The 20,741-nt window shown below is 39.3% G+C and overlaps 1 long non-coding RNA gene across 1 annotated transcript in view; it reads left to right on the forward strand.

Moving 5' to 3' along the window:
- LOC139178699 (uncharacterized) overlaps nucleotides 1–20,741 on the forward strand; it is a 145,320-nt gene that overhangs the window by 18,298 nt on the left and 106,281 nt on the right. Inside the window, exon 2 of the long non-coding RNA XR_011563185.1 lies at nucleotides 5,921–6,149. This is a non-coding gene — a long non-coding RNA (uncharacterized lncRNA). The remainder of the gene's footprint in view (nucleotides 1–5,920; nucleotides 6,150–20,741) is intronic.

A 20,741-nucleotide genomic window follows, 5' to 3' on the forward strand; every position in this document is an offset into this window, starting at 1 on the left:
CAGGAGGAGAAGGGGACAACAGAGGATGAGATGGTAGGATGGCATCACTAACTCAATGGACATGGGTTTTGGTGGACTCTGGGAGTAGGTGATGGACAGGGAGGCCTGGCGTGCTGCGATTCATGGGGTCGCAAAGAGTCAGACACAACTGAGTGACTGAACTGAACTGAAGCACCTGTTAGGTGACAAATATGTAGAATGATGTAAACTAAGTTTGAATGGAATACTGTCAAATAAGATGGAATAGACTTAGAGTATCAGTTCTGTGAAGGGCTGCTGCTGCTGCTGCTAAGTCGCTTCAGTCATGTCCGACTCTGTGCAACCCCATAGACAGCAGCCCACCAGGCTCTGCCATCCCTGGGATTCTCCAGGCAAGAACACTGTAGTGGGTTGCCATTTCGTTCTCCAATGCATGAAAGTGAAAAGGCAAAGTGAAGTCGCTCAGTTGTGTCTGACTCTTAGCGACCCCATGGACTGCAGCCTACAGCAGTTGGTTATTTTTACTCAAGAAGATCCTTACAAAAGGCTTATCCAGCAGTGTTTCCGTCTGCAAATATTTTAAAATTCCTTTGTATCTGAGAAATGATCATGATAGACAGTAATTAAAGAAATGAACCATAAAGGAATGCCTGCCTTATAACTTCTAAGTTGCGACTTTCCATATTGTAAAAGCAGTTGTTTGAATATTCATTTCAACTTGTACACTCACACCCACCTCTCCGTGGTCAAGCATTGGTGAGGAAAATCCATCATTAGTTAATTTCCTTAATCATGAGCAAATCATGTCTTTATATTATTAGGAAAATAGAATTTATTCTTATAATTGGAGAATAGATTTAAATATATAAATGGATTTTAGTCATTTTCTATTATTATGTGTGTGTGTGTGGGTGGGTGTGGGTGTTAGTTGATCAGTCATGTCTGACTCTTTCTGACCCCATGGACTGTAGCCCAGAAAGCTCCTCTGCCTGTGAAATTCTCTAAGCAAGAATACTTGTGTAAGGAGCCATTCTCTTCTCCAGTGGATCTTCCTGACCCAGTGACTGAACCTGGGTCTCCCAGCCTTTTAAAAAATCTTTTCACAAATATTTCACACAAATAAAATCATCTAGAAATTGAAGATTGACACAGTGAAGATATTTCAAAAAATAGTATATTTGGGACATTCATTTTGAGTGCTAAACAGTTCTGCTCAACTCCCCAATATTAAAACAGATTCAGTATTGTTTTGTCACTAAGCCATGTCCGACTGTTTTCGACCTCATGAACTGTAGTATGCCAGGCTTCCTGTCCTTCACTGTCTCTGGAAGCTTGCTCAAACTCATGAATCCATTGAGTTGGTAATGCCATCTAACATCTCATCCTCTGTTGCCCCCTGCTCCTCTTGCCAATATTAAGTTCTCTAAATTTTAAAAATATTCCGTATTTTCCATGACCGTTTTTGTATAAATGATCACAATAAAACGCATGTCTTGTATGTATCAAGAATGGACTGATTAATGTGATTAGCAATTTACAACATGAAATGGAAATTTGTTCAGTTCCACCCAGGCCACTCCTTTTGCTGCCTGGATTTCATGTCATCATTGACTGGCACCTTCCTCTTTATAAAGACTCTTCGAGGACTCTTTCCCCCTACTTAATGACTCACATGTAAAATCATGAGTTACATTCTGTGCTCATTTTATCTGTTTATTTTCATGAAGAATGATTATTCCGTGGTGTGAAATAATGAATATTCAAGTGGCAGGAAATCTGAATTTGTGAAACCATTTCTAAAGTTATTAACCACATCAGAATATTTTTGCTGAAATGAATGATACTGCACAAATTGCTGAGGTTTCCTTTGCTTTGTTTCCCTTCCCATAACCGCTTTAAAGTTTATTTGATGGTGCCTGGGTGGGAGGTTCCCTCAGGCCCCTGAAACAAACCTCAAGCATGACTGGATGCTCTTTTAATAAAATGTTAGATGGTCATTCGTAATTGTCTTCATTCCAAGATGTAGACTTGTCGGTCCCATAGAATCATCAAAATGGCAAAACTGAGTAAAAGTTTCCACGGTTTCCACCACTGGCTTTAACTTCTCCACCGTTAGGTAACCCAGGATATTTCTCAGACGGGAGCCAGATGTCAGCTCACTTCTTCCAACTGCTGGGACACCCTTTGAGCCCCAGGTTCCTGCCTATAGATTTTCAGTGAAGTCGGTGCACTTCTATAGCATCACCAGTTCTTAAAGCAACCCGGGAGAGCCCAGGACCACATCAGAATTTTCATGGACCCCAGGAAGTTTTGCCTTCATGAGCCTTTTCTCTACAAAAACATTAATGATTGTATTTTGTGACTCTCTTGGTATAAAGATGAATATAATCCAATCTGGATTGTGTTTCTTTTCTTCTACTGATTTTAAAGTAAATGAAACTGTCTTCATGGTTCCCTAGGCATTGTACTTCCTGAGCAGATTTGGGAAGCCATACTCCACAGATGTAACCAGTACAGTAAGTCTCCTATGTACGAACCTTCAAGCTGCAAACTTTGAAAGATGTGAATGTGTGTTCACGTGTCTAATCACATAAGTTAGTTCACATGTCTGGTGTACATTGTCACATGCATATATCCTTTACAGGTGGTTGTGCTTTTGTACACCTTATAGTACTTTATAGAGTGGGGCTTCCCTGGTGGCTCAGCAGTAAAGAATCTGCCTGCATGCAGGAGATGTGGGTTCCATCCTCGAGTCAGGATTCCCCTGGAGAAGGAAATGGCGACTCACCCCAGTGTTCTTGCCTGGAAAGTCCCATGGACAGAGGAGCCTGGTGGGCTTCAGTCCATAGGGTTGCAAAAAAGGCAGACATGACAGAGTGACTCAGCAACAACAACTGTATAGAGTACAGTATTACAGTATCTTTATTTGAAGCACTGTATGTCTGGAGGCAAACGTGAAAGCAGCAGTATATAGCCAATTGGGTTAGTTGGATACCTATGCTAACTCTGTTGGACTTACAAACAAAATGAACTTATAAACGTGCTCTCAGAACAGAACTTGTTTGTATATAGAGGACTTACTGTATCTGAAACAAGTGAGACTGAGGGGCAGAGATGTTGTAACAATGCAACTTTATATTTGTTTTTTCCCTATTACGCTACCAGATACCAGCCACGATGGTAATAAACACAACAGATACCTGATCTCTTCCATACTTGGTCAGATCAGATCAGTCGCTCAGTCGTGTCCGACTCTTTGCGACCCCATGAATCGAAGCACGCCAGGCTTCCCTGTCCATCACCAACTCCCAGAGTTCACTCAGACTCACGGCCATCGAGTCAGTGATGCCATCCAGCCATCTCATCCTCTGTCGTCCTCTTCTCCTCCTGCCCCCAATCCCCCCCAGCATCAGAGTCTTTTCCAATGAGTCAGCTCTTCGCATGAGGTGGCCAAAGTACTGGAGTTTCAGCTTTAGCATCATTCCTTCCAAAGAAATCCCAGGGCTGATCTCCTTCAGAATGGACTGGTTGGATCTCCTTGCAGTCCAAGGCACTCTCAAGAGTCTTCTCCAACACCACAGTTCAAAAGCATCAATTCTTTGGTGCTCAGCCTTCTTCACAGTCCAACTCTCACATCCATACATGACCACTGGAAAAACCATAGCCTTGACTAGACAAACCTTTGTTGGCAAAGTAATGTCTCTGCTTTTGAATATGCTATCTCCATACTTGAATGTTGTACTAAAAAAAGGGGGGATGTAAAGATAATGAGAATAATGTTAAGGCCAATGGTGCTAAAAAAAAATAAAAAAAAGAAAAGAAATCACAAATGCTTGAATTCGTTTATATGATAAATTCTCCTCTTTTCCAGGCCACATCCCACCTGGGAGAACACTGGCTCATGTTTGGCTTGCTAAGTGGTAGCCATGTTTCCCTTTCATGTTGATAATGAAAATAGAAAAGTCCTTGTTCACTTGGATGGGGCTCTACCTGGTTTAAGTGTCTGCAGCATTTACACACTTTGGCCAAATTTGATAGATTCTGTGATCCTAGGCTCAATTTCTTCATTTGTAACAAAGTTTAGGAGAGATGGTCTCTAATGTGCCTGGTGCTCTATAACAACTAAGGGAGGCAAGGTAAAATGTATTTTTAAATATTAATGAATTTGATTTAAATCAATTAAGTGGACATAGACTATAAGTAAATATTGTTTCTTAAAACAAATGGAATATCTTATTCAGTTAACAATTATATCTTAAATGTCTGCTTAAAATAAATGCAATATTAAATATTGAGGTTGCAAGAAGGAATGCAACAACCATGGTCCCAGCAGTGCAGATGAAGTGTGAAAATCTGGTGATCAAATACATTGTCCTCTGCTCTACATGTTAGTATATTGAACATCACAGAGGCCAAGATTTTTATTACTGACTGAAAAATTAAAAGTCTTTACATTGTATCTTAAGGTTAAAAAGTTTAAAAACAAAACAAAACCAGAAAGCACACCTTTAGAAGTTAAAGAATGTCATTGAAAACCAAACTGCCACTATACCCTGAACACTTGAAAACACATTTAAATTATTTCTATGAATTTGAATGACTCCTGTGTTTTCCTTCTAGGAAGGAATTTATTCTGTCAACGGGCCAGTAATGTGTCTTGCATTCTGCTGAATTTTAAATATTTTTGTATTTTTGTTAGAGAGCAAGGGTTATTCTCAAAGGTTGGAATTGAGTTTCATGTTGAATATCTAAGTACCACTTATATCTCACATCACAGAAAAAAAACATACTATACCCTGTTTAGTATTCAGTTCTGGAAACAAGAGAAAAACACACTTACTCCTGCTATATGCTGATAGGTTGTTTTGGCTTATAATAAAATTACTTTTCACTTAGAGCACTTTTCCTCTTAAAGGCTCAAAGAATTTCAATGCATGCTTAAGGGACATGTGTATCTCTATTTGGAATAATTTTTTCAAAAAGGTTATAAAGTTAAGTGTGACTTTTTCATGTATTATTATTATTTTGCTTCAATTCAAGCATCGTATTGATGCTGTGCCTGCTTATCTTCCCGTATTTCTTCCAGAGATCACTGAGTTCCTTCACCTTTCACCTACTCACTATTAGATCAAATCCCTGCCCATGTTTTTCTCAATTCATGGAACTCCTGGGCCTTTTACCCTCAAGCAACAAGTTCTGGCTATAAATTATGAAGGATGTAGTGTTTTTTATGCACTAATCACAGGAAGAGACAGAACAGCGGAGTACCTGGATCCTGGCTTTAGAGACTGAAAGGCCTGGGCTCAGGTCTTAGGTGACCTGTAAAAACTGTGACTTTGGGGAAAATTACTCAATCACTCTTTGTGTCTGTTGCATTATCTATAATATTGGGATGTATTACTAGAAAATATACCTTATGTGGTTCTTTGAAGATGTGGCAGTTTGAAACATGATTCCCCCCCCCCCCCACCAATTTTTACACATTTCTCTCATGAAGGATTAAAGTCAATATTTCTTCCTATTTAAGTAAGTGAAAGTTGCTCAGTTGTGTCTGACTCTTTGCCACCCCATGGACTATACAGTCCGTGAATTCTCCAGGCCAGAATACTGCAGTGGATAGCCTTTACCTTTTCCAGGAGATCTTCCCAACCCAGGGATTGAACCCAGGTCTGCATTGCAGGTGAATTCTTTACCAGCTGAGCCACAAGAGAAGCCCAAGAATACTGGAGTGGGTAGCCTATCCCTCCTCCAGCAGATCTTTCCAACCAAGGAATTGAACCGGCGTCTCCTGCATTGCTGGCGGATTCTTTACCAACTGAGCTATCAGGGAAGCCCCTCCTCCTGTTTAATCTAGGCTTTACAGTCACTTCACCAATGTCAGGTTCTGGAGCCTTAAGAAAATAGCAACTCCACTTACTATCTCTTGGGATGCTTGTTCTAGGAACCCATCCACCATGGCGAGAAGAAGTCCTGGATACTCATTAAATGAATGGTGTCTTGTTGCCCTTGGCCATGACTGAGCTCCCAACTGGCCGCCAGCACCAGCTTGCCAGCCATGAAGTGACACATCCTGAAGGTGGATTCCCCAATCCCAGGGAAGCTACTCCAACTGACACACCAAGGAACAGACATGGACGTTCTCTGCTGATTGCTGACTGAGCTCAAAACTGGTCAGTTGAGTAAGTGATTGTTGTGGTTTTAAGCCACTGTGTTTTAGAATGGTTTGTTATGCAGCAATTTTAATTGGAACAAAGACTAAGTGAGATACTGACATAACTCGCAGAGATAAGCACACAGTAATCACTAAAAATTATCTCAAAAAATTTAGAAAAGGTGATTAAACTTGCACTTCAATATTCCAGAGAATGTTAAGGTTGAAAGAACCTTAGAGATTATCTAGGTGAGAGAGGACTAGCTGGCGGTCCAGATGGCTGACAGGTGTATTGTGTTTGGTGAATACATTTTTGCTGAATAATGAATGCTTGTCTAAAAATACATAGCAGAAACAGTTTGATAAAATCATATCTACACCAACTGCATTTGAGACACTGCTGCTGTTCTTCTATTTCTTTTATTTGGCCTAATTGTGGCATGCAGGATCTTTAGTTGTGGCATGTGGGATCGAGGTCCCTGGCCAAGAATCGAAACCGAGCCTCCTGCATTGGGAGCCTAGAGTCTTAACCCCTGGACCACCAGGGAAGTTCCTCTTCTGTATTTTTAACATTGGTTCCAACCACTAAATTAGTTTCATGACCCACTTTAAATGCTGATCTAATGTATTTAGAAATAGAGCTTTAAAAATCTTGTAGTTCCATGTTGTAAAATAACTGTAGAGAATGCTACTATAAGTCATTAAGTTGGTTTTTAACAGGCTAAAATGTGTTCATCAGAATTAATTTACAGTAGTCTGTAGGAAGGCAATGCAGTTGTTTAAAGGATGCCCTAGTTTTTAAAACATTCAAGTTTCTTTGGGGACTAGGCATTTTTTCCTTCAGAGATTGTAGAGCAATCATGTTGTTTTGCAGTTGTACCACACTTCTTTTTTTTACTGTAAGTTTATTAACTAAATCTAGTGACTGCCTTACTCACCATACTTGAATCCAAATGACCTTTGACTGCTATTAAAATTTATACTTAAATTTATCCTTAAAGAATGATGATTTGAATGTCTAGGACATTCATAACATGTGCCATAAACTCTGAATGCAGTGCCCCCCCAAAATGACTTGCTGAATGTTTTCTATGGCTTAAAATAACTGTAGGATGACTTTGAAGGAACCATTCTTTAACTACATATGTAAATTTTGATGCTGTTCTCAGGGTCTGTGACCTGCATGCTTGACTACATGCTAGCGTATATGAAAATGTGTGACTTTGTCCAGCCCTTTGAATCATGCATCCTTATTCTGGTTATTGACACATTTTTAGGAAAGTTTTCTGTAGCTTTGTGGTGAGAAAAGTTTGCATATCAACTTTTACAGAAATGATGGAGAGAGGGTAACTTTCCTTAAGATACATTGCAACATTCCTTCTCACTGGAAAAAAAATTTCTCTTTCGCAGCTTTATGCTACACTCAAAAGATACTGAAGACATACTTTCATCCTATATTCACAAATTGTTGAAATAAAGGCTACATAAATGGAGTTCTAATTAAATGTAATGGATCACAAAACATGGCATAAAGATAAAAAGGAAATTTTATTACAAATGATAAATATGTATTGTAAAATAATATAAGCTCTTGGTTTAAATCTTTATATAATTGTATCAGATGAAGATTCTTAGTCTCTAGAGCAAATTACAGTTAATCATTTCTACTAATATCCTGGGAACATTTAGAACATATAGTATTTTTATGCTAATGGAATGCACACTGCTCAAATCCTCTTTCTTTTGCCTTTTTTAATTTAAAATTTATCTTGCAGATCTTTCACATCAGAGTGCATATACTTGCCTCATTATTTTCAATAGATACATATTACTTCATGGTGTATTAAGTGAGAGACTCTTTCATCCCAGTAACTCAAACAAGGAAGACATTTGGTTATCTTTATTTTTCTTTAGTTCAGCTTCATTTTATTTTAGGATTCTATTCCCCTGCATAGTCCAAACTTAGTCTCTGCCAATTCTGTCTGACGTTTAGTGGAGTTCTGTGAAGCTTATGTAGAACAGAGGTTGTGGCTACAGAGTCTTGTCTTTAGTTGTTGACTTTCCATGCTGACAGTTGCTGAGGTATATTTGTCCCATCTGGTCCTCCATCTCTGATCCATATAGATCTCTGATGATCTTCCCTGAGTCCCACCTCAGTCCCATTAGATCCTTTGAATCTCCTACGCACATCTGTGCCACTCTCACACATAAGGGATTATTGTGCCATGCCCTGGTTTGGGGGAGATGTTGCAGACTCGCTCAGGCCCATCTTTTAGTTGCACCATGCAGCCATTCCATCCTTACTCTTCGAGCACTGTGTCAGGATACTCTTAAAAGGGAGATGGGGATGGGGGACGGTTTGGTCTTTTCTAAGCATTTACCTAAGAAGCAGATTTTCTTTTCTCTAAGACTCAACAAAGTAATCTGGCTTTTGCTACTTCCTACCACTAGACTCATCCTTCTGAGGAAGCTCCTTTCCACCTTTTTTATTATACAAATAAGTTATTTATATAATATGTAGCAACTTATGTTCAAGCTCCCCTTCTGACTTCCTCACTTTGCCAAACCAGGAAGTTTTTTTATTTATGGAGAGACAGGTAAGTTTTTCTCATTTACTGTAGAAGCTTCTAAATATCAGGGTCAAGGCTTTTGAAACTTTTTGAAACTCAAAAGCCAAATGTGTTCTACTTGTCTGACATTTGCATTCTACTCTGCCCTTTGATTTCTGAAGCAAGGCATGCAGTACACCAAAGAGGAAAGAAATTCAAGCAAATAGCCCTCCCCAAAGAGATAATATTGCCAAATGTTATCTCATATATGTGTATTTATAACTCTTTATAGATAGTAATATTTTGTCTCAGCTACAAGCTACAATAAATATCCTTGCCCATATAGCTTGAAAATGTATGTACAAATATAATACTGACAATAAAAATCCTAACACTGGAATCCCTGGAAAAAAGAGCAAGGGCGAGTGTGTTGTAAACATTAATGGACATCACCACATCTCGCCTCCAGAAAGGCTACAAGACCGTAATCTTGAGTACAAGTGCCTGTTTCATCCGCTAGTTTTTTATCACCTATTTAAAATTTTCCCAACCTGTTAGCTGAAAGTATTATCTCTTTATTTTCTGATTTTCCATGTCTCTAATTAAAAGAGAGGTTAAATGTATTCTCATACATGTTCTAGCCTTTTGTGTTCCTTCAATTGCTTATTTTTTCTATTTGTTCATTTTTTGGAAAAACAAAAACAAAAACACCAAAGTATAGTTGATTTACAATGGTGTATTTAATTTTTGCTTTACAGCAAAGTGACTCAGTTTTACATATTTATATTCTTTTCATATTATTTTCAGTTGTGGTTTATCATGGGATATTGAATATAGTCCCCTGTGCTTTACAGCAGGACCTTATTGTTTAACTATCATGTATATAATATAATAGTCTGCATCCCTTCAAGTGCTTATAGTTTATGGATATGAAAAGATGGTGTTAAATAAGCCTAAAGTGTTTAAGTAGAATTTTTTTTCAAGAGTTATACATTGATTGCTTGATGTTTGTTTTGGGAGACAGATTGTATAAAATTTAATGCAGCTACTGCTTCCCAGTCTTTTCTGCATTTGACCTCAACTGAGTCACTATTATACAGGGAGGGTTAGGAGCAAAATAAGTATGAAGGTGAAAAACTGAGTCACTAACCCAGAGGCAATAATTATGCTCCAAAAATGTTATGATGTCTCCACTCTGCAAACACAGAGCTAGTTCTCATCAAAATGGCATTTAGTCCAATGGTTATCTGATAGAGTCATGTGAGACAGCTTACAAAGCCGATGAGTGGCCCTTGAGCATGTGTCATTATGCAATATTCCAATAACTAATTAGCACAATGGATTTTGGTCTCAATTCAAGTGCTGCAGAACATCCATTTCATATGTCCCATGTTTGTCACTGCCTCAGAGAATTTCCATTAGAGTAGGTTTGCTCCCAGTAAGAATTCCACAGAGAAGCCAAGACATGTAAGAATTTTAGGAGCATTGAATGAGGACCGATTGCCAACTGTGTGATTATTTTTTCAACACCTTAATCATGTAACATCTAAAATATCTGACTTCTTTGTCTTCAGATCTTTTCCACCTCTATTTCTTAGGTTTTCTAATTGCTGTTGTTGTTGTTGTTTAGTTGCCAAGTCGTGTCCAGCTCTTTTGCAACCCCGTGGACTGTAGCCTACCAGGTTTCTCTGTCCATGGGATTTCCCAGGCAAGAATGCTGTAGTGGGTTGCCGTTTCCTTCTCCAGGGAATCTTCTTGACTCAGAGATTAAACCTGAGTCTCCTGCATTGGCAAGTGTATTCTTTACCACTGAGCCACCAGAGAATCCCTTTCAGCTTCATACTTACCTATTTTTTAAACAAAATCAGCATCCTGTCTCCTAGCTAGAAAGCACCTTACAATCTGAGTAACTCTGTACAACCACCACCTTTCCCTTTTATCTTGATAATAGTGGTTACCATGTCCTGAAGCCATGCTATGTGCCAGGCAGTGCTGCTAGCTCATTATCATTACCCCCTTTTTATAAATAGAGCCTAACACTCCGAGAGGTTGGAAAACTTGCCCAAAGTCAACTTTGACTAAGTTGCAGAATCAGCATTAGCAGATTTGGAGGTCTGATATATTCTGCAAAGGAAAAGGAAGGACATTTTTGTTATGAGATATGGCATTTCTCAGAATAAATTTTGTTGGATCTGCTACTTAATCACCAACAATGCCAAGGCCTCTCTGTACATTACTCTGCCTCTGTATACTTAGCTGTCCCTTCAGTGCTCTGACTACTTCTGTTTAATCCCGTTTAAAGATTATAAGGATGAATAAGGAAGCCTGTGCTGTATGACCCTTAGCTTTTCAAACGTGGAGAAAAATGCCTTGTAAGGAATAGAGTGGATTCTTGACTCCTCAACTCATTTTTTGAGCACATTTTCCTCATGGAAATGGCTATAGATGGACCCCTTCCTCTGCTGCCTTCTCCTTCTGCCCCCAGAGTCCTGTAACCCATCAACTAATCATATTTAGGCTGATTTATGAAAAGAACTTGGAAACTTGGAAAGAGAATTAACCTGGAGGAAGGGGCCTAGAAATAGACCAAATGTTGTACTTAGACTGGGTGATGGAGCCCTTTGAAAATATCTTTAATGGACAAGAGTTTCAGGAAAGCATTACTCCGTAAGTGTACATTTTGACAACCTTCTGGGATAGTACCTTGGCTTGACTGTCACACTCTATAGCCAGTGGCATTAGTGACCGAATTCCATGCTTCGTAATTCAGCCTCAAGCAAGCCTGATGGTCATCAAATCCCTAGTTGTCCTTATCAGAAGTAAATATAAAATTTCATTTTCAGGGATTTTCAGACAGGGATATTAGCTTTCATACTATCTGAAGACTTTAGACTGAAGTGACCCGTTTAATATAATTTCCTCATTTTGCAAAATGTAAGGTTCATAAAGGAAAACAGTTTGTGCAGGAACACACAGAAACAATTTTTTTCTACTCATAATTCTGAACTAATATATACAAGAGAATTTCAGTTCAACATTTGTGATCCATATTAATACCTAAGTGTTATAGAAAACTCAAATGTCCCTGAGAAGCATTTTTCCTTTGTCATAGCTAACATTTATTGAACTCACTACAATGCCAATTACATTATTGATCTTTGTTTGCACTGTCATTTAGCTTTACAGTAACACTGGGAAGAAGGAAATTGTATAAATCCCCATTTTATAGGTGAGATAAGAAAGTCTCAGAGATTTCAAGTCATTTGTCAATGGCTAATGTACAGAACTTATCCCAGTCTTCAAATTCCAAAGTCATACAGGCTCTTAACTATTGTGATGTGCTGAGACCCTAGACCGCATTTGAAATATTTAAGGGGAATTAAGGGAGGAAGCACAAGCTGGAATCAAGATTGCAGGGAGAAATATCAATAACCTCAGATATACAGATGACACCACCCTTATGGCAGAAAGTGAAGAGGAACTAAAGAACCTCTTGATGAAAGTGAAAGAGGAGAGTGAAAAAGTTGGCTTAAAGCTCAACATTCAGAAAACTAAGATCATGGCATCTGGTCCCATCACTTCATGAGAAATAGATGGGGAAACAGTGAAACCAGTGGCTGACTTTATTTTTCTGGGCTTCAAAATCACTGCAGATGGTGATTGCAGCCATGAAATTAAAAGACGCTTACTCCTTGGAAGGAAAGTTAAGACCAACCTAGATAGCATATTCAAAAGCAGAGACATTACTTTGCCAACAAAGGTCTGTCTAGTCAAGGCTATGGTTTTTCCTGTGGTCATGTATGGATGTGAGAGTTGGACTGTGAAGAAGGCTGACCACCGAAGACTTGATGCTTTTGAACTGTGGTGTTGGAGAGACTCTTGAGAGTCCCTTGGACTGCAAGGAGATCCAACCAGTCCATTCTAAAGGAGATAAGTCCTGGGTGTTCTTTGGAAGGACTGATACTAAATTGAAGCTCCAATACTTTGGCCACCTCATGTGAAGAGTTGACTCACTGGAAAAGACCCTGATGCTGGGATGGATTGGGGGCAGGAGGAGAAGGGGATGACAGAGGATGAGATGGCTGGATGGCATCACCGACTCGATGGACGTGAGTTTGAGTGAACTCCAGGAGATGGTGATGGACAGGGAGGCCTGGCGTGCTGTGATTCATGGGGTCGCAAAGAGTTGGACATGACTGAGTAACTGAACTGAACTGAACTGAAGGGTCCAACCTCAGAGGGCTTGCCTGTACTCTTCCACCTCTTGGAATACTCTTTCTCTAAATATCCATGAGGTTTAAACATTCACTGACCTCAAGTTTCTGCTCAAATGTCACATTATCAGTGAGGATTTTTCCAGCCACTTTGTAAAATACCCAGCCACTGTACTCCCACATTTCTGATCCCCTTCAGCCTGCCTCATTTTTTTGCATAGAATGTATTATCAGACATATGCATGTCTGCATTATGCACGTACTTCTGCATTGTAGCCGTCTTTCCTCACTAGAAATGTCATTTCTGTGAGGTCGGGAACTTGAATCTGTTCCCTGCATCTCCAGTGCCTGGAAGAGTACCTTCTAGGAGGAGATGCTCACAGGATATTTGTAGCATGAATAAGTGAGTGAATGAATGAATGAGTCAAACAAGTTCAGATACATGTCTATCATCAGCCTCATACAATATTTTTCAGGAGCAGTTGGGGGATTCCAGGAAGTCTAATTTAAAAGGTGTCTGATTGTCTTCAAAAACATCCAGTAGAATAAAAGAAAATTTAATTGTGTCAGGGGCTGGTATTAAAGCACAGGAGGGCATCCATTTTTCTTCAAGCCCTGACAGCTGGGAGAAGAATGTACAAGTCTGCGCTCCTTGTCTGTCCTTGATTCCCTTCTTCCTTGCATAGCTCTGTATATTTAAATCATTGCAAATACTCATTCTGAGAAATGTAGAAGCAGCATTTTTTTCCCTTTTCATAAGCCAACACTTATTCCTAGTTGAGTAATGTTTAGCGATGAAATGTCTTTTGATGCTAGTACTTATCAGTGTTTCTGAAATATACAGTATAGTTAAATTACTTAGAGGTTGTGCTTTAGTCAGGAGCAAATTTAATGAATATTTAAGCTGTTCATTGTGAAGAAAGAAAAAAGATTGTAGGAATATTTTTATAGCCTCAAAAGTCATCCAGAAGAGGGTGCTAATGTTCTTTATGAAGTATGCACACAGGCACACACTCATACACACACTAAACAAAGCTTTCTTACACAAGTGATCAAGTGATAATAACTCTATACACTGAACATTGAGTAGAGAATTTATAAACACAGGCAGTTCAAAAGTAAAAACAATTGCCTAATGATAGCACTAAAGTTTTTAAAAATGGGACACTTTATAAAATCTACCTCGGTTTTGGACAGGTTAGTTAACAATTAACCGTATCACCACCAAAAGTAGCATATTTTCTATCACTCAAAATGCCCACCAGAAATAATAGTGATATTTCTTTAAACGATTCACCTCTGTCAAAAGATGAACAGGAAAAAAAAATTGCTTAAATTATAGCCAAAATCTTTTAAATAAAAAAATCACACTTTTTGTTTGATTCCTTGCATATTCTTCACTCAAAGGCTTTTCTTTTGAGGGTAGATGAAGATGACTACTAGTTATTGCTTAATTCTGATTCCAGAAAAATCATGTTATAGTTTCTATTCATCAGCTCCAAATGAATACAGCTTTTTAATATTGACATCTTTTCTGGTTCACTTACTCAAAATTGAAATTTCAGAAAGGATGAAATTTCCATGAAGTAAGGAATTCTCAAAATTCTTTCTACTTGTGCTTTGGAGGTATTAGTTGAAGACAGCCATGGCAAAAACCCTTTTCATTTCTGTTTCAAATGTGCCCTAATTTCTCTTCCTTCTGCTAGGTTTTCCGAGCTCCTGCCTTGATAGTTCAGGCAATTTGTATTTTGATGATTTCTCATTTCTTTGAAGCAGAACAGTCATGTGAACTGCAAATTTTCTTGAGCAAAATAAATGGAAATAAGAGGAGGTTTTGATGTCTGCCTCAATGAGTTACTTAGAATACAAATGAGAAAAGCCATTCCAACCCGGAAAGCTACTTTCACATTCCGCTATTAGCTTCTAGGCATAGCAGGTTTGAGAGGATATATGCATTACACAAAGCTCAGTATATGGATGGTCTTAAATGAAGTTCCCTTTCGCTTGTAGAACAGGACTCTGATTGGAAGGAAACAATGCCTCTGCCTGAAAGAGGAGTCTGTTTAGTCATTCACATACAAAATGCACATGCCATTTTCAAGCCAACATTGACGAGCCAGCTAAAGTGGAGGAACTCAGGCAGATGGGAGAGTGTGAGAACACTGCAGACACCAAAGCCTCTGACACTTATCTGCCCTTATGCTGAAAGTCGTTGCAGCAACTTAACCTGAATTCATCAGCGTGGGTGAGCTGAATCCATCCCTTGGCTTTTGTTCTCAGATCTGTTCATTCTCTGCCCTTCTCTCCTTGGTTGTGCGTTGGAGGATACTACGTTTCCCAGGCTGTCTTGCTTTCAGCTTGTGGATGGATTTAGCTAATGGAAGGCTCTATGTGGAAGCATGGAGAACCAGAAGGGAAAAAGTCAAAATACCTACCCCTCTGCTCTGTTTCAGGTGGCAACCCCAGTGATGGCTGCAATACCTGTGTGGCTCCAGTTCCTGGAAGATGTTCACTCCTTCCATGGTCTCAGTTCTCATCAGAAAGGCCCACCAGGGACCCTGAGCTCTGATACAGCCACCTCCTACTTTTCTCACTCCAGCCCTAGGCTGATAATAGCTCTCTTGCTTTTGCTAAATGCAGAGTTGCTTCATCCCTAGCTATTCTATCATCTGAGTAAGCAGTCCTTTGTACTCGATTCCTTTGGTTTCAAATATTTAAAGGGCTCTCTTTTTACTGATATAGAAAACTATCTTTTGTGCTATAGGATATTTGGAGAGGACATACTGTTCTAATTTAATCCAAATATTTTAATGCATAACTTCTTTAAACCAATCTGGTCGGGCAGTGAAAAAGCAAAGATTTGTTTAAAAATATATCTTCACCACCAGTTGCTGCCTTGCCACTGCACACACACACCACCCATATATATAACTCTGACGAACTTATCCCAGTATGACACTTCTGGGATGGTTATAGTTAACACATTTTTTGTATTATTATTCAGCTTTCAAATGTTTATGGATTATTAAATGTATGTCAGGAAAGAAACAACCTTCACGCTCCTCTCTTGAAGAAGGTGTAGTAAGAGACAGAATTACTGATTGAATTGTTTATACCTCACCACTTTGAATATATTATTCCACTGTCTTTAATTCATTGTTCTGTATTCATCGGTGCAATGGGAATAGTAAGGGTATTTTTTTCCCCATCAGATTGTTATGAACATTAAATGAAAGATACTTAAAAATACTGCCCAGCCCACAGCAACCACTCAAAAATATTAGCTCTTACTGTTGACTGAAAGTCTTTAGTCAATCGAATAGTCGTTGCTTTGTAGGAATATGTCTTTTAGTCTCTGGTAGCTTATAAGACTGGAGAAGGCAATGGCACCCCACTCTGGTACTCTTGCCTGGAAAGTCCCATGGACGGAGGAGCCTGGGGGGCTGCAGTCCATGGGGTTGAGAAGAGTTGGACACGACTGAGCGACTTCACTTTCACTTTTCACTTTCATGCATTGGAGAAGGAAATGGCAGCCCACTCCAGTGTTCTTGCCTGGAGAATCCCAGGGACAGGGAAGCCTGGTGGGCTGCTGTCTATGGGGTCTCACAGAGTTGGACACAACTGAAGCGACTTAGCAGCAGCAGCAGCAGCAGCAGCTTATAAGAATTTTGCTTGTCTTTGATTTTCTGAAGTTTTATTGCAGTGATTCTTTTAGACGTGCATTTGTTTTTGTTTGTCCTAAATGGATCTTGGGATGCTCCCTAAGGCTTAGGATGCCTTAGATGATTTTTTTTTCAATCCTGGAAAATCTCAGCCATTTTTTCTTACAACTTTGGGTCTCCCATATTCATGTTATTTTATCCTAGAACTTCTATCAAGCATATATTAGAGCCCATCTTCCTGTTTTACATGCCTCAACTTCTCTTGTTTTTCTCTTCCACACTCTAGGTCAGTTCCTTAGGTCTGTGTTTCAATATATACATTATTTTTCTGTATGTATTTGTACTGTTGTTCAACCAGTTAATTGATTTTTTAAAATTGTGATGATTTTATGATGATCATTTAAAGATTTCCATTGTATCCTTTCTCATTTTGCATATCTGTTTTTTATACTGTTTTGTGCTTGCTTTATCTCTGTTTTCACTTTACCTATGTAAACATTTAAAAAATAATTATTTAAAACTTCTTTTAGACAGGCCCATCATTTCTTGTTCTTAATGTACAATTTTTTCTTTATGTTGCACAATCTTATTCTCCATCCCAGTAATTCACTTCCTTCCATGGAATCTTCATCTGGGTGCTCATCTTTAGTAGAGACTCAATTCCCCAGCATCCTGGCTTTCCTGAACTGTGGAATTCTCTTAGTTGGGTTAGGCTGGCTTTGCTTCTTCTGAGAATTCATGGATTTCAGTTATTCTATGTCCATTTTTTGGGTTAATTTCTCGTTTAGGAACTTATGCTCCACACTGATGATATGAATTTGGACCTGCTCATTCATGTGATAATGGGTTTGAATTTCCTGGGTTATTTTCTTCTAAACTCAATCCTGCATATAAGGCAAGCTTCCTTGCTCCTTCCCCCACCTGGCAGGGATGGCATTTGCCTGTCCCTGTGAGTGCTGACTTGTTGCAGATATCGAAACCCTGGTTTCGTGTGTGACTAGCGTCTGTGCCCTACACTACCTTCTATGCACAGGCATCCAAACCCCCAAATGCAGCTACTAGAGCCTGTACCTGCTTCTCATAAGACCCTAACACATTTTCACTTAAGCCCCTTATCACTTCTTTGATTTTGTGTTTGCTTTGCATTTCTGAAAGTGAGTATTTCTGTCTTCTGGTTTTTAATTTGCATGTATGCACCTTTTACTTTCTTATATAATATTTTATGAATTCAGAATCTAATTGGGAGTGGAGAATCCTTTCCTCAGTTTTATTCCCTATATTGACTGCAGTGAAATAAAAAGTGCTTGGTGATTACAGAAAGATTCTTTCATAGAGTGTTGCCTCTGCAGTCTCAGAACCACCTGGAAGGGGGTGGAGAAATAGTCCACTACCAGAAAGAAGACCATGCTACCCTCAGCTGATCATAAATCCATAAGGAGCTCATGAAATGATGCAAAGGATTTATTTTCTCATCAATAATGAATTCATTTGGTATGCTTTTGGCTGGAGGTAACAGAAAATTCAACTAAAATTGGCTTAAACACTAAGAAAGACTAATTTTCTTATCAATATCAGAACTAAAAATGAGGCTGTTTCAGAGTGGGTGAACTCAGTGGCTTGACTTCATTATTGCTCCAGCTTAAATTCTTCTTATATCTCTTGCTTTCTTCGCATAATCATGAGATGACAGCAGCAGTCTCCAGCATGTCCACCTAAATACATATCAAGATGGAGGAAATGGAAGAAGGGACCTTATTTCTTCCAAAGATCTCTCTTTTTAAAAGAAAGGAAGAATTTCTAGAAGTCCTTGTGGTGTAACCCTCATCTCTAATTAACTAGGAATGTGTTGTAGGCTCCTTCTCAAACCAATCACTGGCAAGGGAAATAGTTACCCCAAATGGCAGACATCATGTTAGACTGACTTTGAGGTTGGTATGAGTCCAGACGTCCCTGAAGTACAGGTCTTCCTCAGAACTGAACAATATCAGAAATCTCTTACCTTGGAGATCAGGAAATAGCTCTCAGGCAAGGTCAGGTGCTCCGAGTAGACATTAAGTCCAGATCTCTTTGCCTCCTGTGTTTGCCAATCCTGTCTCCTGTCCCGGCCCCAGCCCTGCGAAGGCACAAGCAACCTTTGACACTGCCACTGTTTCTATCTCTGCCCTGTAAGAGTGATGGTGAAACCTCGTATCAGTACCACCTTACAGCCTATGGAAAGCCTAGATGGTTTAACGTCTTCACACTGAACCATACATGGGCTAAGTAGGGTCCATACTCATCCCTGTCCTGCTTTAGAAATTCATCTTTCAGAAGTCCATGGCATTATCTAGAGGTGGACGCATGGGTATCATTGGATGGGGACAGTATAAAGTCTTATGGCATAGGGGAATGCTACTACTGTTGGAAAATTAGCTGGTGATGTACTGGTAGGACACGAACAGGGTTTCCATCTGGTGCAAACTAGAGTCCCAACTGGCAAAGGCTGCATGGCCTGCATTACGAGTAATGCCTCCAAGATTCTGTGGGTCATGGACCTTTTAGCATGTTTCCTTTACAACTATCCTCCTCTTGGTTCACTCACTGGACATGTCCTGGGTTATCAGACAGTGCCTTCTAGAACAAGTGCCATATGGTGAGATCACTTGTATTTATCAGTCACCTCACTTAATTTCTCCACCTCCAGAACCACCTCCACATCTTGTTTATCCTTCCACACAAAAACTATCTCTTCTTTTATTTCCTTTTAGACTTCAGGGGACCATACATCCAGAGCACAAATCATAAGCCATAGGAAAAACTGTTTCTCTTTCAATGAGTGCAGGAAAAACTCCCTTTAACGTTGTCTGTGTGATGAGGGAAATCATTTGTTTTTCTCCTAGAGTGTAGACTAGGGAGGTGAGTGCCCTGTTAAAGTGGGATGAATGCTTCTAATACAAAAAAGTGAAAAATATAAATGAGTTAAGTTTTTAGAATAAGATTGCACATTTGTATCCTGTTAAATAAATAAATTTTTTTCTTGCCAGTATTGATTGCTTTGCAAGATATGGCCTTAATCCTTTTTATATTTTTTAAAAAATAGTTTAAAAACACTCATGAGCAGTGAAGCAGTAGGATATAATGGAATAAATAAACGCCTGCCTCATCTCACATAGGTCTGTATAGTCAGAGCTATGGTTTTTCCAGTAACCATATGTGGATGTGAGAGTTGGACTGTAAAGAAGGCTGAGCACTGAAGAATTGATGGTTTCAAACTTCGGTGCTGGAGAAGACTGGGTGTCCCTTGGACTGCAAGGAGATCAAACCAGTCAATCCTAAAGGAAATCAACCCTGTCGACCCTAAAGGAAATGCATTGTAAGAACTGATGCTGAAGCTGAAGCTCCAATACTTTGGCCACCTGATGCGAAGAGCTGTCTCATTGAAAAAGACCCTGATGCTGGGAAAGATTGAAGGCAGGAGGAGAAGGGGATAACAGAGGAGGAGAAGGGGATAACAGAGGGTGAGATGGTTGCATGGCATCACTGACTCGATGGACATGAGATTGAGCAAACTCTGGGAGATAGTGAAGGACAGGGAAGCCTGATGTGCTGCAGTCCATGGGTTACGAAGATTTGGACACGACTTACCAACTGAACAGCAACAACATGTATGTATGACTCCGGCCTAATTAAACTGAATCTCCTTAGCCCAATAGGGATAGAAAGAAAGAAATGAGGTTTTTAAGGAGCTAAGTCCCCCTCATAATACTTTTCTATAAATCTTTTAAGCATTAAACCATTGCTTAACGATGGTAAGACACCTGCGTAACACCTATTACAGGGTAGAGAAGGTGGATATGAAGGAAAGGTGCCAGAGTATTAGATGAAAGTGTCCACAAGGACGGATGTTGAGTCCACATCTATAGAGAGCTGGAAAACACATACCACAGCTTACACTCAAAGGACAGGAGCCCACACTTCACAGCCTAATTTGGTCAGTCCCATAGGAAGATAGTCTGTTTCCCTTGATTCTCTAGAACAATGTCTCTCAATCTTGGTTTTGATCACACCTAAACATCTAAACTCTGGGAGACTTAAACTTTTTGAAAGTTCAAACTAAATTAAATATTATGATTGAAAACATAACAAAGCAGTGATAATTTTAGAATCCAGTCTTTAAACATACCATAACTTCCTCCAAGATACAAAT

This window comes from Bos indicus, chromosome 22 (genome assembly GCF_029378745.1).
Source record: "Bos indicus isolate NIAB-ARS_2022 breed Sahiwal x Tharparkar chromosome 22, NIAB-ARS_B.indTharparkar_mat_pri_1.0, whole genome shotgun sequence".
NCBI classification, from domain to species: Eukaryota; Metazoa; Chordata; class Mammalia; order Artiodactyla; family Bovidae; genus Bos; species Bos indicus.